This window comes from Pseudophryne corroboree, chromosome 5, assembly GCF_028390025.1.
Source record: "Pseudophryne corroboree isolate aPseCor3 chromosome 5, aPseCor3.hap2, whole genome shotgun sequence".
NCBI classification, from domain to species: Eukaryota; Metazoa; Chordata; class Amphibia; order Anura; family Myobatrachidae; genus Pseudophryne; species Pseudophryne corroboree.
The window spans coordinates 406,795,472-406,815,747 of record NC_086448.1 but is presented as its reverse complement, the minus strand read 5'-3'; the positions used below and the strand labels follow the sequence as shown (position 1 = coordinate 406,815,747).

General features: G+C 47.3%; 1 pseudogene; it reads right to left on the bottom strand.

The window, feature by feature from the left end:
• Positions 1 to 19,470: 19,470 nt before the first annotated feature.
• On the bottom strand, positions 19,471 to 19,589 carry LOC134931530 (5S ribosomal RNA; annotated as a pseudogene).
• Positions 19,590 to 20,276: the final 687 nt, after the last annotated feature.

Genomic DNA, 20,276 nt, shown 5'->3' with positions numbered 1-20,276 from the left:
CTTCTTCGACATGATTCAAAATTTCAGGAACCTCTTGTAACTCTTCCACTCCAACTCCAAAAAGTAATGAAATTCCAAACATTAAGGCTAACGCCTTAATGGAAGCATTTCTTGCAGATATGGTGTTCCATCACACCCTGTGGGTAACTGTAGATTCGGCACTCTCGCAGAGTGAGATTGCAGTCACTCACAAAATGGTGGAGCGGCTAATTCACAGATTTGTGTGCTCATTGGAATACCCACGTGCAACTAGCGTGGATGGGAGGGGAGACAGAGCGACATAGATGGGGAAGGGACAAAAGCCATGCATAGGGGAGGAAGACTAAGCAGCAAGGATGGGGAGGAGACAAAGTGGAAGGTGTAGGGGGAAGATAGTGGCGTGGATAGGGGGGAGAGGAAAAGCATGGATGGGAGGAAAGACAAAGCAACACAGATGGTGGGAAGACAGTGGTGTGGATGGAAGGAAGATAGTGTGGTATGGATGACAGATGTAGCTGATGGAAGAATAAAAAGGTGTGGATGGGCTGGGTTAAGACTAAGCATGGTGGATGAGAAGCATGGATAGGGGGGAAGATGGTAACAGGTGGAAGCAAACAGTTGCACAGATGCGGAAGATGGCAGCGCAGAAGGAGAAAGGCAGATTGATGCGGATGAGGTAATACAGACTAGCACAGATGGGAGAACACACAGCAGTAGGGATTGGGTAAGACAGAGCAGCATGGTGGTGTATAGGGAAAGAAAGTGTAGATGCATAGACAGTAGACATTATTATAATTTTAGCTATTAAGCAAGAATGTTTGTGGGAGCTGAATGTGTATACTGAATGAGATGAATAAAAGCAAATATAGTGGTGGATGCTCAATTAGTTTAGTGATATTCAGGTGCTTGAAAGGGAGGGGTATTTCTAAGCAAGAAAAAAAAAGTTTGTTCTCCCCAGCACCCTGAATGATAGTATTAACCAGATCTAAATGCCTAAGTGATACAAAAATCAGATGTAATTAAAATAAGAAATAGTGTTAAAGAAATTAGTATGTGATAAGTGTTAATGTAAGGGTATGCCACGCTAAAGCCATCCAGCTCTGCCAATTCAGGGGCACCACATCCCACACCTCCACAACCCCAATCTGGGTCTATGTTTAACCAGCAAGGAGCCACATGATAATGGCTCCCTGCTACAATATATCTAAGCTAAGAGCTACCCACCTTGGAGCAACCCCATAATGCTCCATCTGGCATGTCAGGACCTGCATCTCCTCCTAATGCAAGCTCCTCTCTGCCTCTCACAACAAGCAAATATAGTGGTCGATGCTCAATTAGCTTAGTGATATCATTCAGGTGCTTGAAAGGGAGATGAATGTATGGAGTGAGAAGGATGATGGAACCAAGTAGGATTGTTGTGGTGACCGAATAGTATGATTGTGGGCACTGAGTAGGGTGGGTGTGCCACACAGCTGCTCAGACCTTCAATTGCATAGACTGCATGTGTGTATTCCTATGAGCACACAAATTTGTGAATTAGCAGCTCCACCATTTTGTGAGTGACGGCAATCTCAATCTGAGAGTCACGAATTTGCAGTTACCCACAGGGTGTAATGGTATACCTCATTTGTATTGCGCAAGGAACACGTCCATTAAGGCTTAATGATCAGAATTATGTCTAAGAAGCCTTAATGGGACATGTGAAACCGGAAGGTTTTTTTTTGTCTGGAATTTCATACTGTAGCTGCTTATTTTCTCATCATATTAGGTTGGTTTTTTTGTTAAACAATCACAGTCTCCGCTTTTAGGGTCCATTCTGTTATCACACACCATGATGCCAGCTATACTCTGATGCCACAGTGTGTCGAATCATGCCAATCATCACTGCAGCGCAGGAGTCCCAGGGAGTATCCACTTAGTCAGCAAAGCCCAGTGACTCTAGGGGATGAAAGGCACGACATGCATGGTGCAGGGGTCTGTGTGTGTGGGGGGAGGGTGATACACAGGGTGCAGGGAACTGTAGGGGGCAGGTGATTATCGGGGGAGCAACACACGATGCAGGAGACTGTAGTGGGGGGGGGACAGGGCCGTCTTTTCGTATGGGCTCTTGCCCAAGGGCCCCAGGAGTATAAGGGCCCTAGGCTGATAGCTGAGGGTCCACTCTTTCCAGGGGTACCATATTTTTGAAAATCGGCCCTGGGGAACCGGAGATACCCAACTTAAAAGCAGTGGTCCCCATCCAAGCCTATTAATTGCTCTTCCCAGCCATATATCTCAGGTTCTGTCTGACTTAGTTTTTCTGAGGGTACACTGCAAAAGCTGTGACTCTCCCCTTGTGGTGGACATTGTCAGCTTGTCTCTATTAGGCGTAGAACCAGAGATATCAGCATTCAAGCAGCTGGTCCCTGCTCCAGCTCCACACGCCTAATACGCAGTTTTAGATTTTCATTGGTGGATTGCTCTGGCTCCTCAACTCTGATCCCCAAGTCCCCAGAACCTTCTGAAAGGTGGGACTCTAGATTTTTATCGCATTCAAAGCGAAGAAATAAATTTACAGAAACTTGAGATATCTGCAGTCAAGCAAGCTGCCCTCGCACTGGAAAATTATAAATATTAAGCCCACTCCACAATCCACCCCTCCCCATCTTATTAACCACCCCCTACCACCCTTGAAGTTATGTACCAGGGCTTCTTCATTCAGCCCAACCCCCCTTTCTACAGTTTAGTCCCATCTGTGCAGTAAAGGAGTAATTAGCATAAATTACTGCTCCAGGTCCTGCATGCTGAGCGGAAGATAGAACACCCCCTACCACCCGTGGGACATCAAAGCTACCGCTGATAGCACCCCCCACCACTTCCGCAGGAGGATGGGTAGGGGCCCCAGTGCGTTGCTGTGCCCAGGGGCCTACACTGCTGTTAAGACGGTCCTGGGGTGACACGCAGGGTGTAGGGGGGTTGACACAATGTGCAGGAAACTAGGGGGAAGTAACACACAGGGCAGAGGAGACGTACAGGGGTGACGGATAACTGTAGGGCTGTCTACACATGGTGCAGGGAAATATAGCGGGGGTGACGCACGGTGCAGGGGAATGTAGGGGGTGAAACAAAGGGTGCAGGGGACTGTAGAGGGGGTGATACACGGTGCAGGGTCTGTGGGGGCTGCAACATGCAAGGGACTGGGAGGGGAACTATACACATGGTGCAGGGGAAGGCTGGAGCTGTACCATCAGTGGGGGACCAGAGACATGCAACAGCACCAACAGGTGGCAGTGACCAAGGCACATTGCTGTGGGGGCGGGGAGTGCAGTAGGCAGTATGTCACAATCTGGAGAGACCCAAAATGGCAGCACAGCACTAGCGAGCACTCAGAGAAGGAGGATCAGGGTCCTGGGACAGCTGCGGGAACAGTCCAGGAGGAACCAGCTGCTGTAAGATTGCTTTAAGAACAGCAGCAACAGCACTGAAGGGCTTCAGGCAAGTTCAGCAGTTACATCTGTGTCCATGTTCAGACCAAAGATCTTCAGGAGCAAGGCAAATCAGACTGCTGCTGTGCTGCTCTGCTTATGTAAGTGGCTGGCACACAGATTGGAGAGCACCAGAGGCAATGGAGGAGGTAGGAGTAACACCATTGAAACAGGCACCGGGAGTGACTGTTTCCATAACTTTTGCCACTGCATCTCTGCCATTATTCAGGATAGTTGATGAGGGATAGTGGTTTTACAGATAAGCAGATGCCGGTTAAGTGGAGACAGAACACATGCGTGCGTGTACTCGCCTCTGTCCAGTATTCTGACACTGTGACTTTCACCCAGGCAAAGTGTTTTGTTCCCATATTAGTGTGCGTTCTCTTAACAGGTATATCTCATACTCTCTGGGTGTGGAACACTACTCTTTAGCCGCTGTCTGTACTGGTGCTACTAGCTCACCCGCTCGTGTGGGTAGCCCGAGTCTGTGAGATTGATGGGCTGGGTACCCTATTCTACGCTTTGGTAGGAGTGTCCTGGCAAAGGAGTGAGGGTGGACTCTTGTAACTGGACCCTGAGAGAGGTTTAATATACTGTATCTTCCAGGCACTACACAGACACAATGATTCTCATGTTTGTGGTGTGCAGTGAGCTGAGCAGTAGGTTGATATACCGCACACCAGACTGTTTACATCACACACGTGCTGGAAGTGCAGTGCTCTGTCTAATGGAATTTTATTTTTGCCTTCTGTCTCTGAATAGCTTTATTGAAAACATACAAAGTTAATAGTCATTTATTGCATGTTATTCCTGCTTTAAAAATCGGGTCAGATCATAATAGGGTGTAGGTCTTTGCTGGGCAAGCACTGACAGTGCCACTCCTGGTACAAGTCGATGCAGCCCAATTTGCCAGTAAAGATTGTTATAAAAATGGTATTGTACCTGCCATAACTGAACAATTGGGTGGTCTGGTGGCCTTAGGTTTGCTATTTTTCAAATATCTGGGACACATTTGAATCTCACCCAAGCAGTACCCTATAACATGACAAACAGCAAACCTAGGGGACTATTTCAGCATGAGTTGTAGTTTGAATTGTCACACAACTACAACTCGTGTGGTATCATGCAGGGGGACGCCCAGCACAGGGCAAGTCCACCCTGCATGCTAGGCCCTACCCCCTCCCCGGCTAACATGCAGACGATTTGCTAAGCAGCAAAGTGGTCACATGTAAATGGTGCCCTCTGCCTGCGCAACCTAGATACCATCTTTTCTGTTGCAGCGAGTACGTGTGACGTTACGCAGTCACTGCGGCATGCCTGTCCAACAGCCTGGACACCTGCGTTGGCCGGACTGCGCCCCTAAATTGGAGCATTGACTCCCTCAAAATGCAGCCAGGATGCCCCATTTCCACCCCTTTCAGGTCTTCAACACCATTCTGTTAAGAACACAGTTTGAGACCTCGCGCATGTGCAAAAATCGCTTCATAGTGATTTTTGTACATCTACGAAAAGTGCTGTATTAGCTCTAGTCCACATCAACCAAAGCACCTGGCAGCCTACACAAAGTGCAACAGGGTATAGATCATTGGATTAATGATTTGGATAGGTAAAGACAATGGGGGTAATTCCAAGTTGATTGCAGCATGAAATTTTTTAGCAGTTGGGCAAAACCTTAGAGGTCATTCCGAGTTGTTCACTCGCAAGGCGATTTTAGCAGAGTTGCTCACGCTAAGCCGCCGCCTACTGGGAGTGAATCTTAGCATCTTAAAATTGCGAACGAAGTAATCGCAATATTGCGATTACACACCTCGTAGCAGTTTCTGAGTAGCTTCAGACTTACTCGGCATCTGCGATCAGTTCAGTGCTTGTCGTTCCTGGTTTGACGTCACAAACACACCCAGCGTTCGCCCAGACACTCCTCCGTTTCTCCGGCCACTCCTGCGTTTTTTCCAGAAACGGTAGCGTTTTTCCCCACACGCCCATAAAACGGCCTGTTTCCGCCCAGTAACACCCATTTCCTGTCAATCACATTACGATCGCCAGACCGATGAAAAAGCCGTGAGTAAAATTCCTAAGTGCATAGCAAATTTACTTGGCGCAGTCGCAGTGCGGACATTGCGCATGCGCATTAAGCGGAAAATCGCTGCGATGCGAAGATTTTTACCGAGCGAACAACTCGGAATGAGGGCCCATGTGCAGTGCAGGGGAGGCAGATATAACATTTGCAGAGAGAGTTAGATTTGGGTGGGTTATTTTATTTCTGTGTAGGGTAAATACTGGCTGCTTTATTTTTTTTACACTGCAAATTAGATTGCAGATTGAACACACCCCACCCAAATCTAACTCTCTCTGCACATGTTATATCTGCCTCCCCTGCAGTGCACATGGTTTTGCCCAATTGCTAACAGAATTCCTGCTGCGATCAACTTGGAATTACCCCCAATCGGGGTAATTCTGAGTTGATCGCAGCAGCAAGTTTGTTAGCAATTGGGCAAAACCATGTGCACTGCAGGGGGAGCAGATATAACATTTGCAGAGAGAGTAAGATTTGGGTGGGTTATATTGTTTCTGTGCAGGGTAAATACTGGCTGCTTTATTTTTACACTGCAATTTAGATTTCAGTTTGAATACACCCCACCCAAATATAACTCTCTGCACATGTTATATCTGCCTCCCCTGCAGTGCACATGGTTTTGCCCAACTGCTAACAAAGTTCCTGCTGCGATCAACTTGGAATTACACCCAATATTTGGCACTACAATGTTGTGGAAAAACATATCCCAGCATGCCTTGCAACAGTTTTTCTGCTAAAACATGCTAAATCTGGCACGGCATGCTGGGATATGCAGTTCCACAGCAGCTGGGGTTCCACTCATAGTCTTCCCCTGGTTTAGGCAATCTGTGTCTCCAGCTGCAGTAGAACTAAAAGTCCCAGCATGACCTGGCAAGAGCATGCTAGGACTTATAGTTCCACAACTGGAAAGGTAGACATTTGACACTGCCTTACCCATTCCTCCCAACTTTTGGGAGGTAGAAAGAGAGACTCCCTGTCACGATCCGGGTAACTGGACATCATTATGTACCTTTCAAGTGTCTCCTGAGACTGGCCCAGCGTTCAAGGGTGGGATCCCATCTGCGTTGTCAGCATGCAGAGCGCTGATATCGTCACATCTCCTCCCTTTGATCCCGCAGTGCTGTCACGGCAGCCTCACAAGTTGAGTTTGTTAGTTCCAAGAATGGTTTCTCCTGCCCTCTGTGGCCTCCGCCGCCATTACTATTGTTTCCCATATGAAATGTTCAAGACTGGGGTCTCCTGCCCTCCGCGGCCTCCGCCGCCATTACTGCCGTTTCCCACATGGAATTACAAACAGACTTTCCCTCCAAATGCTAACATGGGCACAGCCATGTTTTTCCAGTCACATGTCATTGTTTCAACCTATCCGCTGCGCTCTGGACTCTGCTTAATCAGCCAGCCAATGCCTGTTTCCCAGCAGGTATAAATATCCTGTTCCTGGGCTGGAAAGATGTCAGTGCTTTGGTTGTCAAACCCAGTGATGCAATTCTCTCCTGTCTGTGGTTATTCAGCTATTGTTCCAGGTATTCCAGCTCCTGTGTCTAGCTCCACTAGAGACCCGCACCAGCTACCATCTGGCATTGCAGCCTGACTCTGCGGTGTCCCAGCATTGCATCTTGCTATTGGTAGTGATCCAGTATCGGCTTCCAGCGGTGCCTAGCCTTGCCAGTCACCATCGGTGTTCCATCATCGATCTCCAGTCACCATCGGTGTTCCATCATTGATCTCCAGTCACCATCGGTGTTCCATCATCGATTTCCAGTCACCATCGGTGTTCCTTCATCGATCCCCAGCTTCACCAGTGTTTCTTCCACTACATTGGTGTTCTAACATCATTCCACAGTTACCATCGGTGCTCCTATCTGAAAACGCTCACACCATCAGTGAGCTCCGTAGTACCCTCACCACCTGGGTCGGTTCAACCCGGCATCCTTGGCAGTTAACAGGTGCTCACCTCATTCAGCATTCCTCCAGTATCTCCAGCTTCCAGTTCGTCATCTGCTGGTCAGTTCCTACGCATACCATCCATACAGCAGTAGCTGTTGGTCCTCTGGACTTTCCATCTCCAGGTCTTCCAAGACTATACTGTGTTATACCACTTCCAACAGCATCCTACTATTCAGGTATTTAAGGAACTGTTTCTTCTGTTATGCTACAACTCCATAATGCTGAAGCATTCCTGTCTTCCTTGAACTGTCAATGTGCAAGCTGAACTGTGTTTAATAAACATTTTAAACTTTTACAAAGTTGTCTTGGTCACGCCTTCGGGCATTTGTGCTAAAGGTTCTCTGCATGTCCAAGAACCCTATACTTCCTCCCAGGTTCACGTACACCTCAGCCCCTACAACTGAGGCCTCCTCTGGTCAGCACCAGCCCTCAGTTGTGACACTCCCTGAGCGGTGTAGCCATGCCCGCTATGAAAAGGGGACGTGGCCTCACGGTAAAGCCACGGACGCAAGCCAAGTCCCCATTTCACATCACTATGGAGGCATGGCCAGCGCTCTGTGAGCTGCTGGCGTGCCCCCTGTCCCTCCTGTTTCCGTGAATAGATTATGCGCACAGTGTCTATTCACCGCCTTTCTGCTAAGCAGAGCAGCGAGTGACAGAGCCTCCCAACTGCTCCACCCTCACTGCGGAACACTGCTTCCCACGTTTGGGACAGCGAGACAGTCCCAGAAAAACTGGACTGTCCTGTGAAAATAGGGACATGCGCACAGAGTCTATTCACGGGGACAGGGGGCATGCCAATAGCTCACAGAGCGCTGGCCATTCCCCCATAGTGACGTGAAATGGGGGCGTGGCTTGCAAATGTGGCTTTACCGAGAGGCCACACCCCTTTACGAGGCCACATCCCTTTTCCTGGCAGGCGCAGGAAGTACCTTTTTTCTACCTCCCAAAAGTTGGAAGGTATGGGTAAGGCAGTGTCAAATGTCTACCTTTCCAGTTGTGGAACTACAAGTCCTAGCATGCTTTGCACAGCTTTTGCCAGGTCATGCTGGATCTTGTAGTTCTACTGCAGCTGGAGAGACACAGATTGCCTAAATCAGGGGTAGACTTACCTTATTCACTTTTTAATCCTGGTTGAGAATCCTCATCCCTGTCATAAGAATCCCTTTTCTCATCATCCTCCTCCTCCTCCATGTGCTGCTGGTCCAGGGGCACAGCAATGCTGCTACACTCCTGAGTCCCTGCCTAGTGCCTGCTCCCAGCCAGTGTGCAGAAGTAAGCAGGGTACTGTACAATCAGTAATGAGGGGGGGGTAAAATGTTCTCATAGGATTGCTACATCTCTATGTCCCAGCACTCTGACTAATAGGTGATCGCAATAAGGGTAAAAGGTAATAAAAGTGACCATCAAACCCAGCTGCACAACAGGCTGGTTATAGCTAGGACTGTGCTCATCTACATGGCAGACCCCCTCCACAGTGTACAAGAACATAATAACGTTTTACTGAGACCGTAACAGACCTAATAACCCACTCAGAGTGCATCCAACCACCCCCAAAACACTCCCCAATAAATTTCATAAGGCTAATTACTGTCTTGACCACAGAACAAATTAACGAAGTGTGAAGAAAGCAGCCATGTTTGTATACCCAAGTGAAGACAGAGTAGTACACCCCCTGCAGGCGGCTACTGAGCATGTGCAACAAATTTAATTTCCCTATCTTTAAAATGGGGCATATTGGGGGTAATTCCAAGTTGATCTCAGCAGGATTTTTTTTAGCAGTTGGGCAAAACCATGTGCACTGCAGGGGAGGCAGATATAACATGTGCAGAGAGAGATAGATTTGGGTGTGGTGAGTTCAATCTGCAATCTAAATTGCAGTGTAAAAATAAAGCAGCCAGTATTTACCCTGCACAGAAACAAAATAACCCACCCAAATCTAACTCTCTCTGTAAATGTTATATCTGCCCCCCCTGCAGTGCACATGGTTTTGCCCAACTGCTAAAAGATTTCCTGCTGCGATCAACTTGGAATTACCCCCATTATACTGAATTAAAAAAAAATGTTCTGAAAAACCTTAACACCAAAAGGCCCTACACTGGGACAAGCTCTATCTAATAAAAATAGGATTTTAATACCTACCGGTAAATCCTTTTCTTTTAGTCCGTAGAGGATGCTGGGGACTCCGTAAGGACCATGGGGTATAGACTGGATCCGCAGGAGACATGGGCACACTATAAGACTTTGAATGGGTGTGAACTGGCTCCTCCCTCTATGCCCCTCCTCCATACCTCAGTTAGAAACCTGTGCCCAGGGAGACGGACATTTCGAGGAAAGAATTTATTGTTTAAACTCGGTGAGTGTCATACCAGCTCACACCACGAACATACCGCAGAACGTGGCATTCAATAGAATACCAGCCAACGGCATGAACAATACACAGCCACATGCTGAGAGAATATGTAACACAACCAGTGTGTGAACACAACCAATAATAAGACACCTCATGGCATGCACAATGTCAGCAACAGCCTGACAGAAAAGAAACACCACAAGAGTGTAACCATAACCAATAACTGCAGACCCAGTACGCACTGGGACGGGCGCCCAGCATCCCCTACGGACTAAGAGAAAAGGATTTACCGGTAGGTATTAAAATCCTATTTTCTCATACGTCCTAGAGGATGCTGGGGACTCCGTAAGGACCATGGGGTTTATACCAAAGCTCCAGACCGGGCGGGAGAGTGCGGACGACTCTGCAGCACCGATTGAGCAAACATGAGGTCCCCATCAGCCAGGGTATCAAACTTGTATAGCTTAGCCAAAGTGTTTGAACCCAACCAAGTATCCGCTCGGCAACATTGAACCGGCGAGACTCCTCGGGCATCCACCCAAGAAGAGCCCAACTACCTAGTAGAATAGGTCACCACCGACTTCGGTAACGACAATCCAGCCGTAGAACGAGCATGCCGAATCGTATCACAGATCTAGCATGTAACAGACTGCAGAGACGCAGGCGCCCCTATCACGCTGGGGCATACAGGATAAACAGAGCCTCTGTTTCCCCAATCTGAGCCAAATTGGCAACAGAAATATTCAAAGCCCTGACTACATCAAGAGACCTTGAATCAGCCAATGCTTAAGCAACCACAGGCGTCAAATAGGCAGGTTTCTGCGAAACACCGAAACCACTTTTGGCAGAACTATTATCCGAGTTCTCAATTCCGCTCTATCCACCTGGAAGATCAAACAGGGCCTCTTGTGAGACCCAGCCGCTACTTCCGACATCCGCCCTGCGGACGCCAAAGCCAAAAGCAATGACCACTCTCCAAGAGAGAAATTGTAACACAACCTTTCATAAAGGTTCCAAACATTTTGACCCAAGAAAACGCAACACCACGTCAAGGTCCCACGGTGCCAATAGGCACAAATGGAGGTTGGATGTGCAGTAATCCTTCCACGAAGGTCCGGACTTCCGGAAAGGTGGCCAATTCTTTCTCGAAAGAAAATCTATAAGGCCAAAACCACACTGAAATGGAGCCTAACATTAGGCCTGCACCCACACCTGCTTGCAAAGAATGGAGAAGAACGACCCAGCTGAAATCTTCTGTAGTAGCCTTCTTGGATTCACACCAAGACGCACCTTTTCTCCAAACACGCTGGTAAGGCTTTGCCTTTACTTCTTTCCTAGCCCGAAGAAGTGTGGAAACGACTTCACTGGGAATATCCTTTCTGGTTAGGATATGGCGTTCAACCGCCACGCCGTGAAACGCAGCTGCGGTAAGTTTTGATACACACCCGGATCTTGTTGTAACAGTTCCTCACGTAGAGGATGAGGCCAGGGATCTTCTATGAGTAAATCCTGAAGAACTCATTTAGACCGGAACAATGAGGATCACCTGAACCTTTGTTCTATTTACGTTTATCACCTTCAGAAGAGTGAAAACGGAGGGGACACATAGACCCACTGAAAACATCCAAGTTGTCCCGAGGACGTCCACTGCTATAGCTTGAGTGTCCTCTGACCTGGAACAACATCTCTGAGATCTCTCGTTGAGGCGAGACGCCAACATGTCCAATTGAGGCACTCCTCAAAGACTTGTCGCTTCAGTGAAAACTACCCGATGGCGACCGTATTTCTCCCGGATGGAGATCGCGTCTGCAGAGGAATCTATTTCTCCATCGTTCACATCCGGAACGAAGACTGCTAATATAGCATTTACCAGTCTTTCCACCCAGAGGAAAACTTTTTCGGCATCTGCCATTGCCGCTTTTCTCCTTGTTCTGCCCTAGCGGCTTACTTACACCACTGCTGTCAAGTCGACCGACAGACTTAACACGGGCAGATCACAAAGCATATGTTCATTGAAAATAGCTCTTAATTCAAGAAAGGTTATTGCAGACAAGCTTCCCAGCTTAAGCTTTTCCTCTGGAAATACTTCCCTTGCACAGACTGCTCCCCAGTCTCGGAGATCTGCAGGCATGGACACCTTGATTTCAGCCTGGATTCCGAACCTTCGTCCCTCTAGGAGGTGAGAACTGAGCCGACCCCACAGGAGCGAAAACCTGACCATTAGGATTATATTTCGGCGCCTGCGCAGGTGAGACCCGGACCACATTTCCAACTGGCCCCGTGAAAACCACTCTGGCATTTGACCTGCTCACCGAAAAGGCCTCTTAGGCCGCACCGATCTTCTTCATCAACGGAACATATTGATGGATTGTCACTGCAAACCTAATCCGACTCTGGATCCTCAGACCTCTTTCCACAGGAACACACAGAACTTCAACAGTTCCGTATCTACTCTGATACCCACCTCCGACGCCTGCGTCGTTGGGAATAACCGCCTTCCCCTGTGTTGAAGAACAGTCAGAAAGAAAACCAACGATTTGCACCACTTGTGTCTTGACCTCGCCTTAATCAGGAGAGTGTCCCAGTACAGAACAACAATGGCTCTTACTATTGAAAGAATACCATCCCACTGCCATCACTCCGGTGAAATGGCAAAGACAATCCTGGAAATCCACCCAGGTAATCGGAATGCAGAGAACAACGCATTTAAACCTCCTTAATTTATTTTTATTTTTTTAAACAAGGGACAGCAGTACAATGCCCTGAACCTGACGCACCTCTGGTATGGCGTCGCGTATTACCTCCCCTTCCAGAGGGGAAACTTCAAGATCTGTTAGAAAAATCAGTGAGGGGAAACATCTGTAACGCCAGAATGTCCCCCTTTGGATTCTATAATTAACTCAGTTCCTAGTCTATTCCCGGACTGACTGAAAAGTAGTAGACGAGTTCCCACCGGAGTAGGCTCCAGCCAGATAGACTCAGCGACATGTGGTGGATGTGCTAGAAACAGAAAACGACATCCGCTTCTGCGAACCTAACAAGGCTGCAGAACTCTTACCTTTTCACCTTCCACTGTCTGCACAGAAAAGGAAAAAAGAACGGTATTGAACCGGTTAAAATGACTGCATCCCACAAAAGAATGCGTCACCAACCGTTAAGGAGACTAATTTACGATGTTAGATTTACCAGCAGTATCCGCCGAGATTGACTGAACTGAGGCATCCCCAAATAGCGGTACACCGTCCCAGGAAGAAACTCCAGTATCTCTCGGAGTCGACCTCAGCATTCCCCCAGCCACACCTCCTGTATACGCATGGCAGGCTGCCGCAATGTTATAGGGAAGAACCAACATAAGGAACATCCCTTCTCTCTTCAGGTTAATTCTATTGGATGCCTTTCCGAGTATAAACACTCCCTCATGTGCATGTAATGCAAATAAGCCCAAAGCATAGAAATAAAATATCACTTAGCTTCCTGTATACGATCCTTTGTGACAGGGCCCCGTGTATTCTATCCACGGCGGGAAAAGAATAAACATTCGGACTCCTTGAGAGGATCTGAGACCAACTCGTCTTGGCCGACCTAGAGCTTTATTAACCGAGCGACCAGCACATGAGAAGAAATACTATTACTTCAGCATTCCTTATAAGTCATAATATGAATATACATAATGTAATACACAATTACACACATATCCTAAATATATATATATATATATATATATATATATATATTTAACATACATATAAGCGGATTGCCCGGAACCTTTGGGTCCCTAGTGACATTAATGTGTTCTGAATGTGTATGACCATGTACTGAATGTCCCAGTTGTGGATCTACCAGGAAACTATGTACTGGCGGGGGTATTGTACACGGTGCCCGGGCACCGAATATGGATCTTATGCCAATGGAGAGACCATCAGTAACTTGCTGCCCAGGGCGCTCCCCACCAGCGCCCTGCACCCTGTGAGTGCCATTGGTGTGTGGGAGCATGGATCGCAGCGCGACCGCTGCGCTGTACCTCCGTTACTGAAGTCTTCTGCCGTCACTGAAGTCTTCTGTTCTTCACATACTCACCCGGCTTCTTTCTTCTGGCTTCTGTGAGGGGGGGTGACGGCGCGGCTCCGGGAACGAGCAGCTAGGCGCACCAGGTGATCGAACCCTCTGGAACTAATGGTGTCCAGTAGCCTAAGAAGCAGAGCCTTTAACTCACAGAAGTTGGTCTGACTTCTCTCCCCTCAGTCCCACGATGCAGGGAGCCTGTAGCCAGCAGGTCTCTCTGAAAATAAAAAAACCTAACAATAAAGTCTTTTAGAGAAACTCAGTAGAGCTCCCCTGTGTGTGTCCAGTCACTCCTGGGCACAGAATCTAACTGAGGTCTGGAGGAGGGGCATAGAGGGAGGAGCCAGTTCACACCCATTCAAAGTCTTATGTCTTATTCAAAGTCCATGTCTCCTGCGGATTCCGTCTATACCCCATGGTCCTTACGGAGTCCCCAGCATCCTCTAGGACGTATGAGAAACAAACCCCAAGGGCCAAATGTAATGAGAGATTCAGAAAGTGAGAGATTTGGTAAGGTTTTTCAGTTTTATTTTAAAGTGGCAATCATTTACACTGCAAAACCAGGTTGATCTTGCTGTGTAAATGATTTTCACTTTTAAATAAAAACTGCAAAACCTTACCAAATCTCACTTTTTTAAACTCACTCTATTACATTTGGCCCCAAGTCTTAATTTGTCTTCTACCCTGAGTTATGCCTTCCCAAAAATCCCCCCATAGACTACATCAGAAAACTTTCAAATTGGGGCGTGGCCTAACTGCTGAGCTGAGAGGACACAGCTCTCAGGAGCTCCTGGCTGGCGTCTCTTAAAAGCCTACCTTATACTGCTCCACGGGTCCTAATTTTTTTATCCCCTCTTACCCTGAGCTCTCTTGGTGTGAGGGAGAGCAACGGGGATCGACCACGGAACCCGGGGACACATCCCGTGTCCCTGCAGTTTGCGGCCTATTCCTCCGGAGGACACTGCGGCCTAGAGTTCCCTAGCCAGCTCGGATAAAGACCAAATCAGGCGCGGAAGACGGTTATACAAAGGATTGGTGGAGGCGCTGCCACGATTATCCCTGGCGGGGACCCGTGTGAGGGGGAGCTGGTGATTCCCCGTTTGTGACCTGGAGAGTCCTGCATCAGCCGGGAATGGGCGCGGCAGTGATGAGCATACTTACTGACTTCAGGTGCCCAGTAGCTGGCGCTTACTCCCGGTTTCTCCCATCCCACCCCTGTGTCCTAAGCGGGCTCCCCTGAAATTTGCTGCCTCACAGATGTGCTGGAGTGGAGGGTCAGCACAGGGGATTGTGGTGCACCTATGTGAGGAGTGGGGGCCATCTTGCCAACTACCTTCCCATACTCACCCGTGGTGCCATCTTCCCTTCACAGCAGCAAGTGTTCTCACAGTCACTGTGGTTGCTGGTTGGTCAGCGCCGGTTTATTCCACCTCTGTCTCCCAATCCTCAAGTGCAGTTGGGAGTTAGCTGGGGAGTTTTGGGAGTAAGGAGTCTCATTTCAAATATAGACTGTGTCTGCTTGTGCCCCATATAAGACTCTCCTGCAATCTCTGGGCCCTTAGTTCTTATATGAAAGAAACAGGAGTAAAGTGAGACAGCTGCTGTTTTTTTCTGTGAACTTTTATGTGAATACAAGAAATAACTGCAGCAAGACAAGTTATACATTTATCTCTGCCCTTTTCTACCTCCCCAGCAGAGGGATTCCTTTTGGAATAAGGCAATACCAAGGTGGGCTGTGCGCTGCTAACCCCCCTGTGTGGAGGTGGCACTGGGGACTATTGGCTGTGTCTGTGACCCCCGCCTCCAGACCTTACGGTCTGAGTATCCCTCTTGCAAATATTGATTGTATGTGAGCTAATTTTCACAAAGTGTGGCACAACAAGCCTTTTCTGAGCCCGGTGTGATTTCTGGAATTGAATTCTTGAATTACATCCTCCATTTTTCAGATTTTCCTGTATTATAACAATTACTTTTTCCAACGGGAAGCTATCTATACTATGTGAGTCCGTCTCTCGCTGCCGGGAGCTGATTCCTTCTTCATCTACTATGTAAGGCCATCTCGAGGAGTGATAACTGACTCCTTCTGACACCTTCGTCCTACTATATGACCACAGCTTTGCCTCAATACCCTTCTCACACCTGACAAGACCAAGTATCCCTGTACTACCGCATTATTACACTCTGCCTCTGAGACTATACTGTCCGATCTCTAATGATATGATTGACTCTGGTCCTCTTTCCCAAATAGATGCAGAATGCAGTTGAGACTGTTCAACTTCAGTTCCTGTGGTTGAGGGATTACATCTGTCATGTGTTCAAAGGAGCCAATTTCATGTGATTTATTTCATCTTGGGGCCTCTCTCTGCAGGTTTTGAGCCCATCGGAGTCAAATATCCGCAATTCTCCTTTTGGCTGCTTCCCCCTGTTCCAACAGCAGCTGTCACAACTGAGGGCTGAGGCTGACCAGAGGAAGCCTCAGTTGTAGGGGCTGAAGTGTAAAAGAACTTGGAAGGCTGTATTGGGTTCTTAGACATGCAGACTACTTCTGGAACAAATGCCCGAAGGCGTGACCAAGACAACTTTGTAAAAAGTTAGAGTTTTATTGATGCTCAGCAGTGTTAGGTAATGATACAACGTTAACTGTAGATACTGGTGCAATGCCAAACAGAGTGAATACTTGTATATGGTTTATTAGATACCAGTGTAATGGAAAGTCTATTGTAGAAACACTGGTGAAGCTGGAGATGGACAACAGAACAACAGTGGGGACTTGAGATTGGTATTAGAAAACAAATGGTGTATCGAGTCTTGATGAAAGGCACCGATAGTGACTTGAGATCAATGATAAGGCACCGATGGTGACTTGAGATTGATGATGAGGCACCGATGGTGACTTCAGTTCAATGAGAGGCACTGATGGTGATTTGAGATTGATATTAGAACACCGAAGGTGACTTGAAATTGAAGAAAGGCACTGATGGTGATTTGAGATCGATGTTCGGACACCGATGGTGACTTGAAGTCGATTTTAGGACACCGATGATGACTTGAGATCGATATTAGGACACCAATGATGACTTGAGATCGATGTTAGGACACCAATGATGACTTGAGATCGATATTAGGACACCAATGATGACTTGAGATCGATGTTAGGATACCGATGGTGACTGGCAACATGAAACACTGCTGGAAGCTGAAAGCTGGTAACTAGAAGCTGGTACTGGATCACTGCCAATTGCTGGAACACTTGAAAAGTCAGGCTGCACCGCCAGATGGTAGCTGGTGCAGGTCTCTAGTGGAGCTGAACTCTGGAGCTGGAATACCTGGAACAGTAGCTGAACATCCACAACAGAGGAGACAGGTAACACAGGGTTTGACAACCAAAGCACTGACATCTTTCCAGTCTAGGAACAGGATATTTATACCTGCTAGGAAGCAGGGATTGGCTGACTTAATTAAGCCCATTGGCTGACTTAATTGAGTCCAGAGCGCAGCGGACAGGATGAAGCAACCACATGTGACTGGAAAAACATGGCTGCGCCCATGTTAGCCTTTGGAGGGAAAGTGTGTTTGGTAATTCTATGTGGGGACAACGGCAATGGCAGTATAGGCCGCGGAGGGCAAGAGACAGCAGACCGAACCCCGCACATACAACAATGGCAACAAGCCGCGGGGAGCTGAAGGTGCCACTCCGGAAGGCCACACACATGAAACAACGGTAATGGCCGTGGACGCCGCGGAGGGCTGGAGACGCCATGCTTAGTGTTAAACTTATGAAGCTGTTGTAATAGCGCAGCGGGATCACAGGGAGCTGATATGAAGTAGAGAGATCAGCAGACTACACGCTGGCAATGCAGACAGGATCCCACCCTGGAATGCTGGGCCAGCCTCAGGAGACACTTGAACGGTAAGTAATGATGACCAGTTACCCGGATCGTGACAGCAGCCTTTTCATGAGTTGCAGAAAGTGCAAGGGAGTAAAGAGCACTACCCGCTTGATTGAGGTTTCCCCTTGTTCCGATCTCAGGCGATATCTTAATCTCGAGATTCGGGCATGTCGACCCCGCCGACGCCCACCTCACCCGGTCAATCTGTAGCCTCCGCGGCATCCGCCAAAGTTAGAGTCTTACCAACTGCTTTGGGCATGGATGGACAGCAGGACATGCAAAGAGTTCTCAAGCTACTACAGTCCCTGCCCACTAAGGTGGATTTCACTTCTTAGGAGAGCAAACTTCGGGAGGTGATACACTCTGAGGTATCTACACTTAGGTCCAAGATGACACAGCTGGGCTCTCGAATTGATACCCTGGAAACTAACGGGGGGAGTCTAATGCTTTTCAAAGTGTGCTAGTGGGCATCATTGAACTCCAACCCAATGAGATCCAGAATCTAAATGACCACCTGGAGGACATTGACAACATGGGGCATAGGAACAACTTGCGCGTGAGAGGCATCTCTGAGGATATCACACAACAGAGCATTCCGGATGTTCAGAACAAAATCTTCAGTGAAGTTCTGGAAAATGACCCGAACAATTCCATTGTTTTCAACAGAGCTCATAGGGTGTTGCGTCCTAGAGGCCTGCAGTCTGAGCGGCCGAGAGATATTGTGTGTCGCCTACACTACTTTAGTGAAAAATATGAAATTCTCCAAAAAATCTGGAATTGGGGGGGGAAGGGCTGGACTTTAATGGCATGACCATTCAAGTTTTTCAGAACCTTTTGTAGCATGCCTTGCAACCCAGACCTCATCTGTAGCCCTTAACGGATGTCCTCCGCAAGCATAATATAAAATACTGGTGGGGATTCCCAATCAGCCTTACAGCTACTAACTAGGTTGGCCACAATCCAGGCTCCTGAGGATGTTGCACCTTTCTGCTAGACGCTAGCTATTGACCTTGTTCGCATCCCGGACTGGCGATCCCTACGTTCAAAGATCTGCCCTCCTCAACCCCTGCGGATTGACCCACCTTTTCAAATAGTGGGTTCCCCCTCATAGCAGAAACGGAACCGCTCCTTCCCGTCGTCTTCTTCATCCTCACCGGCTGCGAAGACGTGAGTCTTGTGCTTCTCTTCTTACTCCATCTACTAGCCATGTGAGTTATACTGGTTCACGTGAGTATGGGCTGATCCTTTGAAAATCTGTTGGGAGGGCCTGAACTCTCTCACCAGACTCGCCCCTGTGGGCAATGTTCGGATTAATTTCGAGACTGTTTATATAGTTGGATTCAGAAGTTTCCTCCTTGCTTTGTTAGTACACTGGTAATAAAGAGAGGAGAGAAAGAAAAAGTGACCCTTGTTGGGAGCACTCACTCTTGGAAACAATTGTAATTGAGATTATGCATAATGAGGTAGATATTAAAACGTAACCTTTAATTATTTTTAAATAAAATAAAAGTACACACAAAATTGCTGTTTAAAAATATGACTGAACAAAGTGAAACATTGGTTTGGAATTCCGACTGTGAATATATAGGTGAAAACATATATATAAGGCAAAGGCGTTAGATTATGGCAAAACCAAAAATTGCCCTCCAGGTATTAATTTTTAAGGGTTAGTGCAATAGCCAGAGTATTGCCGTCAAGAAAAACCTACAACACCAGGTATTCCTTAGTGGTCAACCACCTAAGTACTGACCAGGCCCAACACCGTATTGCTTCCAAGATCGGACGAGATTGGGCATGTACGGTGTGGTATGGTAGTAGATTCAGGTTTGATGAGGCAAGAACCTGCAGCTGGTATGCGGCTGTTGAGTGTACCATAAACCTGGTTATTGGGATGGGCAAATGATCTCTAAAAATAGAGATATGTGTTTGACCATCATTGCACCAAATTGTATTCCCAATGTGTAGGTATACGGAGGTTTAAATCATATGGTCAGTCGGCTTTGCCAAATAGAGCCGTCTTGTATGTTGCTTTTTTTGTGCTGTGCAACATCATTAAAATTTTTCACGTGTGATAGGGCAAGAATGGACCCAAGATTAATGAAAATTGAATCACAATTATGTTTCTAATATGTAATGTGATTAAAGCTGAAACTATAATGATCAAGATAAATCCACCATCCTTCCCCTCCACCTTCACAGAAAGTATAGGGCTGGAAATGGAAATGCACTAGGAAACATATTTGTCAGCTGAGCAGACAGATTAGCAGAAGTGGATAGATAGATAGGAAATATATTTTCCAGAGACAAAATCTCTGTTATCCACATTAAGGCTAACTAAATCATTAGAGCCTGAAATACCACATGCTGTCTTTATCACAATCTTGTCGAGCTGTTGTACTTTCAGTAAGGAAACAAATGGTCATGTATACACTGTGTGTCCACAATAAGAAAATCAATAAGAAAATCAGAATTGTGACATGCCAAATATCATTTGTGCTAAAATAGCA